Source organism: Agrilus planipennis, unplaced genomic scaffold (genome assembly GCF_000699045.2).
Source record: "Agrilus planipennis isolate EAB-ADULT unplaced genomic scaffold, Apla_2.0 scaffold47, whole genome shotgun sequence".
NCBI classification, from domain to species: domain Eukaryota; kingdom Metazoa; phylum Arthropoda; class Insecta; order Coleoptera; family Buprestidae; genus Agrilus; species Agrilus planipennis.
This window is the reverse complement of record NW_020442442.1, coordinates 157,401-166,984: the sequence shown is the minus strand read 5'-3', so window position 1 is coordinate 166,984 and position 9,584 is coordinate 157,401.

Genomic DNA, 9,584 nt, shown 5'->3' with positions numbered 1-9,584 from the left:
ATAGAATGTTTAAAAATAAGTTAATATTTGTGTACAATCAGTAACACTTCAAAAGATATGTTCTTTGACTATTAATTATATTTATATTTTACAAACAAATGTATAATACCTAACAAGTAGAACTATAAGTAAAAAAGAAAATTTTTTCAGTCTGAAGACGGTTGTGTAGTTATTTGACCGCCACCCTGGAATAAACTACGTAATTTAATAGTATAGGCCAGGAATCTATCTTAAATTGACAAATAAAAATGAAGAAAATTATAAAAAAAAAGTTAGATGTTAAATTATATCGTAATTTTTTTGTGAGGAAATGAAGGCTTTGGAATTGGATGAGCATTTAAAAGAAATTGTTTGACGAAAAAAAATAATTCACGTAAACAATTAGTTTTATGGTCTTGATTGTGAACTGAGGAGGATTTGTAATACCGAAGTAAGGTATTCTTTTGAGGAAAAATGTTTAAGGTATTACACTATAAAATTCCCTAATGATTTTCGCATACATTAAATTTTACTAATGTAAAAAGGAACGTTCGACCGTCAGTGTTATTAAAAAAAATTCCATTGTTTTTCCAAATACCTATGTATTACATATTTTATATTTTTCCCTCAAAAATTTTTCGTTTTATTATTACACTTCCCCATCGATACATAATCAAAACCATAAAATACGTAACATAATTATTTAAAATTATTTTTTTATGGTTTTCTCAATTATTATTTATCTAAATATATGATAATTATACATCATAGACAAAAGAGAGAATTTAAAATATTTGAAAATATACAGGATTTTTCATTTATCAGAAAAAAGGGGGAATTTGAAATATTTTTAAAAATACAGGGTGATCCGTTTAAAAAAAATATAGATTTCGAGCACCTTCCTGCATAAAGATTCTACTAACACATTTGAAAGGATCACAAAAGAAATTACATAAACGATTGTTTTGGATTTTCAAAATTACTCTCGAATTGAATATAAAGGGGTTATTAAATTCAGTATGTATATACAAAAATGAATCTGCAGTTTGAATATAAATTATAATTAAAAATGGCAATTTGACAACCTACTCCTGAAAGCAATTTCCTCATAATTAGATACATATGTTAGATGTTAGGATAAGCCATATAACTAAACATAAAAGTAGCATTTTGCTGACTATGTAAAACCGAGATTATAAAATGTTGTAAACCGTCGTTGTTAAGTCACTCTAGCTTTAGACTAGACTTTGTACATTTTGTGCATCGTAAAATAATAAACGTTCAATTTTTTTTAAAAAGATAATTTTATCATTTAAGCATTTAACAATTTGGCGCAGTCGGTAGGATTGTCCAAAAGGCGTGTTAAAAACTGAACAGTGAAAACTCTCTGAAATATCGTGTTCGTGGGTGAAAGTGCGAAACCGTTCGTTTCCTCTGTAACCTTTCGTGAACTTTATAAAGAAACTGTTCGGAGTGAAAAACTGAAAATTCATTAATAGTGTAAAGCAGATCGCTTTAGAAGATATCCTGTGCCTAGGACCATCCGAATAACGAGAGAACATCTCACCCCGTCTCCCAACGTTCAACAGCCATAGGAATGTTTGGATTTCTACTGGTTATCATCAACGTAGCGAGTTATTCAAGGTAGGTGGTTACAGGTTTTTGCCACATTTCCTTTTATTTTGTTTTCCTTGTTACTTACTCCAAAGAAAATGAGCGTTACCGATAACGAAAATCTCTTGGAAACAGAGGTTGGAATGGAGTTCTATTCACGAAGAGAACTCTGTGAATTAATCCCCAATTTTGACGGTGACAACATTCCGTTGCACCAATATGTTGATACAATAGATTTTGTATTTGAAAAAGCTAAAGGTAGTGATTTTGCTTATCTTTTAAGAATTATTTTAAATCGTTTAGCTGGGCGTGCAGGTCGTGTGATTCTAGCAAGACGTTACGATAATTGGCCAGACATAAAAAAAGCATTAGTAACAAACTTTGGTCTCGAGCGTTCCGCTGAAGGGCTCATTTCCGATTTAATTAGGTTTAGGAATAACAATAAGTTATCAATTAAAGAAACCTATAACAAAATAGCTAAAATTCGTGACGACCTCACAGCCGCTGCAACTGAAAACATTTCTGACACCGAAGATCCGATTAGGGTACTTTCAGAATTCATTGACAAAATTGCTATAACAACGTTCTTAAATAATATTCCAAAAGACGTGGAAATTTCAATTGCGCATGCAAAGACCGCAACACTAGAGGTAGCTTTCTCTCACGCATTTTCAGCTCACAAACGATTGAAAGAACGCGAAGATCAAGAGAAATTTAACCAATTCAAAACTAATAAAAATTATGCCCCAAGTAAAATTGTTACAAATAAAAAACCATTGTTTAGAAAAGAACTTGAAAACCCGAAACGAGAACCTAATAGTGATACATCAAACTTAGGTAATTTTAAATATATGCCCAATGCTAATACCACAAATTTTAATAACACTAGATCCACTGAACCAGGTAATCATAAGTATAACCGTAATTCTTTCAGTGGTTCTCCATTTAAAGGATTCCCTTCACAAAATGCAAAAATAAATACATGTGAAATCGAAAACGAAAATATCGACGAAGCAGACCAAGACTCCGTAGATGAAGTTGATGTTGATAATTTAAACTTGACACTGAACGAAACAGAGGAGGGTTGTTCGTTCAACTAGGTTCAAATCCCTCTGACACTCAAAATTCAAACAATTTTCGAGTTAATACAGCAAAACTTATGACCGAAATTTTACCATTTATTGTTACCAAAATAAAAGGCGTGCCTGTTAATTTATTAATTGATACAGGAGCGTCTATTAACCTTTTGAAATATAAACATGACTTTGAAAATTATATAGACAAGAGTGACACAGTCACAGTTTCAGGTCTAAATGCTGACGCGTTTAAAACTGTAGGTTCAATCTCCACTAAATTCCAAGAACAAGATGTTAAGTTTTACGTTGCTAGCTTAGATATTTCTTTAGATGGCATATTAGGTGTCGAGTTTTTAAAAACACTTAATTGTAACTTAGACTTAAACAACAATAACATCATGTTCCCAGATAAGAATTGCAAGATACCGATTCATTTGAAACAAGAAACCAAGATAATAAATCACATTACACTCAATAAGCGTGCTGAACAGGTTATACAACTAAAAACTAATTTTAAACCAGGAAAAGAAGGAATTCTTCCTAAAATGAATGTAGAAAATAAACTGCTAATCCCAGAATGTCTTGTAAAAGTTGACCAAAATCAAAATATTTTTACCACAGCAATAAATTTAACCGATTCCGAATTAAACTTTTCAGTAAAACGAATAATTTTAGAAAAAGCCCCGTCTAAAGCGTTTCAAATGAATTCAGTTAAAACGGAAAATAGATTCGAGAAATTAAAGGAAAACCTTCGTTTAGACCACCTTAATCCTGAGGAGAAAAACGAAATTTTAAACTTATGTTATGATTTTTCGGACTTATTTTATTTGGAAGGAGACCGTTTAACATTTACATCATTAGTAAAACACCAAATAAAAACCACTCACGAGAATCCTATATATTCAAAAACATACCGTTTTCCAAATTGTCATAAGGAGGAAGTAAATGATCAAGTTTCAAAATTATTAAATCAGAATATCATTAGACCTAGTGATTCCCCATATTCTTCGCCAATATGGATTGTTCCGAAAAAAGCAGATAGTTCCGGTAAAAAGAAGTGGCGAATGGTTGTCGATTATCGAAACCTAAATAAAATTACTGTACCTGACAAATATCCCTTGCCTAATATAGAAGAAATACTTGACAATTTAGGGCATGCACAATATTTCACCACTTTAGACCTTGCAAGCGGATTTCATCAAATTGAAGTGCATCCCAATTCGATCGCTAAAACTGCTTTTTCAACCCCAACGGGCCATTACGAATTTCTTCGCCTTCCTTTTGGACTCATCAATTCTCCTTCAACTTTTATGAGAATGATGAATAACGTATTATCGGGTCTAACACCCACGCAATGTCTATTATATCTAGATGACATTATTGTTTTCGGAAACTCTTTGGAAGACCATTGTAATAAATTAAGAAATGTACTAAAAAGACTAAGACAGCATAATTTAAAGATCCAACCAGATAAGTCGGAATTCCTCCGCAAAGAAACTGAATTTTTAGGTCATATTGTAACACAAAAAGGTATCAAACCAAATCCCAACAAAATTGACTCAGTAAAAAATTTCCCGATCCCTAAGTCTCCAAAAGAAATTAAATCATTTTTAGGCCTAACTGGATTCTATAGAAAATTTATCCCAAATTACGCGAAGCTAGCCAAACCATTAACAGCACTCTTGAAAAAAGACACTCTTTTTGCATTTCAACAAGAACATTTAGATTCATTCAATTCATTAAAAGAAAAATTAATTACAGCACCCATTCTACAATACCCCAACTTTAACGAAGAATTTTATGTCACAACTGACGCGAGTTCCTATGCGATAGGAGCTGTACTTAGCCAAGGTCCCATTAACAATAGCCTTCCCATAGCTTATGCGAGCAGAACATTAAATTCAGCAGAGGTTAGATATTCAACAATTGAGCGTGAGCTATTAGCTATAGTTTGGGCGGTAAAACATTTCAGGCCGTATCTTTACGGAAAGAAATTCACCATCATAACCGATCACCGTCCCTTAGTTTGGTTATTTTCGGTAAAAGATCCCGGATCTCGACTTGTTCGCTGGAGATTAAAGTTAGAAGAATACAACTACGAAATTTTACATAAGTCCGGAAAGCAAAATTCGAATGCAGACGCTCTTTCCCGTATCAAAATTAATACTTTGACGTCAGCCATCGAAAACATACCACAAGCTATAGATTTTGATTCATATGTAAGTGACGAAAGAGAATATTTTAATGAAAAGACTACTGTAGGCAAATTTTCAGATCAAAACCATGATTACGAAGTATTAATCATGATGGATAACCCCAACTATTGTCATTTTATTTTACGTGATACCGAAAATCCCATAGTTAACGAACTTTTAGAATTGAAGCCTTCTTTATCCAACAAAAATCTAACTTATGTTGTTGAAAATTCAAAAGATCACAAAAATCTATTTGAAAACTTATTTACAATCTTCACGTTAATTCAAAAGCAAGATAAATACCGTTTCATATGTAGCAAAGATACGAGTGACGAGTTAATAAGAATGATAAATTACTTAAGAAATAAATTCAATTTAGATCCAGAAATAGAAATACAGGTTTCTACCACTTATCAATATTCCGGCGACCCAAACAAAAAACGAGAAATAATTAAAATTCATCACGACCCTCCGGCTTATGGCCACAAAGGTATCAACGAAACCCTAAACAAAATACAGGAATATTTCACTTGGTTTAAAATAAAAGATGACGTAACTGATTACATAAATTCTTGTCTTGAATGTCAACAAAACAAAACAGTCCGACGTAGTTATAAAGCCCCATTAACGATAACTGCGACCCCCACATTACCTTTCGAACGTGTTGATATGGATGTAACTGAAATCTATTTCACCGCAAAAACTAAAGAGTCCGTTTTAGTAATTCAAGACCAGTTAACGAAATTTCTAAAAACTTACATAATAAAAGATAAAACAGCCGAAACAATAAAAAGTAAACTGTTGAATTTTATAGCTACATTTGGCGTCCCAAAAAGAATCCATAGTGATCAAGGAGGAGAATTCGTCAATAAGATCTTACAAAAATTAATGTCCGAATTAAATATACAACATACTCACTCCATAGGTTATCACCCCAAAACAAATGGTATGGCTGAACGAGTTATTTGTTCCCTAAAAGATACCATTACTACTTATTCCACCAAAGAAAAAAATAAATTAGGCCCAAAAGCCCTCTTGAATTCAGCAACATTTGCCTATAACACATCAACGCATTATGCAACTAAACTAACTCCATATGAAGTCCTGTACGGTTTTAAACACAGAAATTTCAATAACCCAGATGAAAATTTGGTAAGCGAAGTTACAGTCGACGAGTACGTAAAAGAATCGAATTCAAAGCTAGAAAAATTAAGAGAAAAAGCGCACGATAATCAAATCAATACGAAGATGAAAGTTAAAGGAAAATATAATCAAAAACTCGGAAAACCTATACCGCAGTATACTGTAGGAAGTAAAGTATTTTTAAAGAACCAACTAGTAAATAAACAGGGCCAACCGAAATGGCTTGGACCTTTTGCAGTAATAGACATTATATCAGAAAACGTTATCAAAATTAACAAAAAAGATCGTAATAAAGATTTTACAATAGTTAGTTGTGAACAGGTTAAACCTTTTAAAACTGAGTCTTTTACAGATACTCCTACGGACAATTAACCGTGACTAAATTACCTGGCAATGGAATTCATTTTGAAGAGAAAGGATTTATCCTACCCTCTGACTCCTTTTACACGATTCTTATATTTAAAGATCTATCACCCCTTTTCCAAAACTATGTTCTTCTACTAGACTATCAAAGAGAATTAATAAATACTGGTCATCAATTTAATAAAACTCATTTTAATATTATGCATTCATCTTTGTTGAAAACAAATTTGAATAAACTTAAAATAAAGTTAGATGAAATAAGGTTTTTAATACCAAATTCAAAACGAGTACGTAGAGGTTGGTTTAATATTTTTGGTAGTGGGTTGAAAACATTGTTCGGTACACTAGACTCGACCGATGCCGAAAAATACGAGAAGCTAATTGGAGAACTGCAAACGTCAAATAAAAACATCTTAAAATTTCAGGACGAACAAATGCATTTAACTAAAATGATTGTTTCCAATATTAACAATACACTAAGCCGAATTAACGCTAATGAGGCTACCTTACAGCGGAGCATTTTAAACATAAGAGGCCATATTTTTAATAACTCTATCAGGTTAAACGAAAACATAATATCAATGCAAATTTTAGACACGATTACTCTTTTAAATGACATAACTGCAGAAGTAAGCAAAGAAGTCGATGAAGTTGTAGAAACTTTATCATTTGCTAGAATCAATATCCTTCATCCTAGTGTTCTCAATCACGCACAATTTCAGGAACAATTAAGTCATATTAGCCACAGCGAAAATATACTGCCTTTTTCTTTTGATGATACAAATATCTATAAATATTACCAAATTACAACTCCAAAGTTATTTACCTTAAAAAATGGAATTTTAATAAAGTTAACAGTCCCTCTAGTAAAAAATATATCACTCAGACTTTTTAAAACCTATCCTTATCCTATTACATTTGAAAATGATTACCACCATGTAATTCTTCCTGAAAACCCTTATGTGGCAATCTCCGACGACCACCAATGGTACCTTGAACCAAGGGATTTTACAAATGCACTTCGAATAGAAAACGTCATCATTCAACAGAATACAGAACCCCAAGATACTAAGAATACGAAACAATGCTTACCGCAACTCTTAATGAACAAGGAATTCCCCGAAAAATGTGTCGTCCACACATTCAAAGCAACGGAAAATAACATCGAACAGATAAACGCCACAACATGGATCATTGCTTCTACAGGAAACTTAAGCGTAACATTCAAGTGTAAAGGATACCCAATTAAACATACTTTAATTTCAAAACCATCCCTTTTAACTATCAACGAGGAATGTACTTGTTATTTTGGCAATGGTTTACAAATATCATACAACAACCAGGAAGTCAACGAAATCAAAAGTATACCGCTTTTAACCCCAGAAATACCTAGAAATTGTTGTCACAAAGATATCGAAATCCTGAAACAACTCGATATTCAACCCATAAGTCTACACTACCTAATGGATAATAACCTCGCAATATTCAAAACAAAGCTTGCAACCCTACAACAGAGAATTAAGGAAGAGTATACAAAAAGTTACACGAATGTTAAGGACCACACCTGGTATTATACAACCCCACTAATAGTAACTGGAGCAATAATTCTAATGTACATTATACATCGTCATCAGTCCTGTATGAAAGTGTTTCCAATATTTAGTTGCCGAAGATCGAATCATCAACCACCTTTAGAAACTGTGGTACGACAACAATCATCCCCCGAAGAAAGAATGGAACAATCATCATCAGAGATGCCTGCCAAAAAACCATCTATGGAATTGAGACCTACTACAAGAAAATTTAAATCACCCGCTATTCCCAATATTAATTAGAATAGTAAATTTTAATCATTCAAATTTATTCGTCATTTTATTTTATTATCTATATTATTGAAAAACCAAACTATTAAAATTTAGTTTTTCAACTTAGCATGGGATATGTTAGATGTTAGGATAAGCCATATAACTAAACATAAAAGTAGCATTTTGCTGACTATGTAAAACCGAGATTATAAAATGTTGTAAACCGTCGTTGTTAAGTCACTCTAGCTTTAGACTAGACTTTGTACATTTTGTGCATCGTAAAATAATAAACGTTCAATTTTTTTTAAAAAGATAATTTTATCATTTAAGCATTTAACACATATGCCTACTGTAAATCGCAAAGTCCTTCAAGTATTTATTTTTTAAAGTGGATTTCAATATTTTTTTAGTTCGTCAGAATTCGTTTTGACTTCTCCCCACATTCTTAAAAGTAGTGGAATTAAAATTTTAAATATTATCCAACTCACGCAAAAATTACATTGAATTACGATGTTTTCTTAAAAAATCACGAAAAGTCGCTCGGTTTGTTTTGTTAATTAGTTTTATATTTTATCCAAACTTATTCAGCCTTGGTTTTTTATTGGCAAAGGAATTTGTGGCATCATCTGGTGTTCAAAATGACAACTGAAATAACTAATACGAACTAAATTTTAATAATTATTTATACCAATTAATTGATTCTTTTGGTTTCTACTTTCCTGAATAATTTTAACTAATCGTACAGCAGTGTTCTTCAAGATACATCGTACTTTAGTTTATTTATACAAATTTCCGTATAACTGAAAAGATCCTTAACTGCCTCGTTCTCCAAAGAGTGTCGCTCCTGTGTATAATCAATGAATTAAATCGTCATTCATTTGTAACGCAGGAAGAGACGTGAAGAATTTGTAAACATTCTAGTTTGCCACCATAATCATAATATAATTTTTTGTTTGTTTATCACTATAGTTCACACCCTAGTGAAAGCCGAAGGAATATAATAATTTTTAAAAATGACGTGGGGATTTGTAACTTGCGGTCCCAATGAGGCATTAGTTATTTCAGGTAAAATAAAAAAAATTAAGATGAAATTGAAACACCAAATGAATACATTTTTTGTTTACGCCTTTACAGGGTGTTGCCATAGTAAACCGCATTTAGTACCGGGAGGTAGGGCATTTATATGGCCAGTAATTCAAAGAATACAAAGGTAAATATATATAAAAAAATAAATTGTAGTCTTACAATGTATGAATCTGATTTACTTTTTTTTAAGTAAATGTCTTTTAATTTTGTTATTTACTTTGTCAGTTTTATGTTAGATAATAAAGAATAACGACAGTTAATTTTGAATAAAACTTTTATAAATATATAAATAATTGTTAGATATTTAAAATGCTGTAGCACAC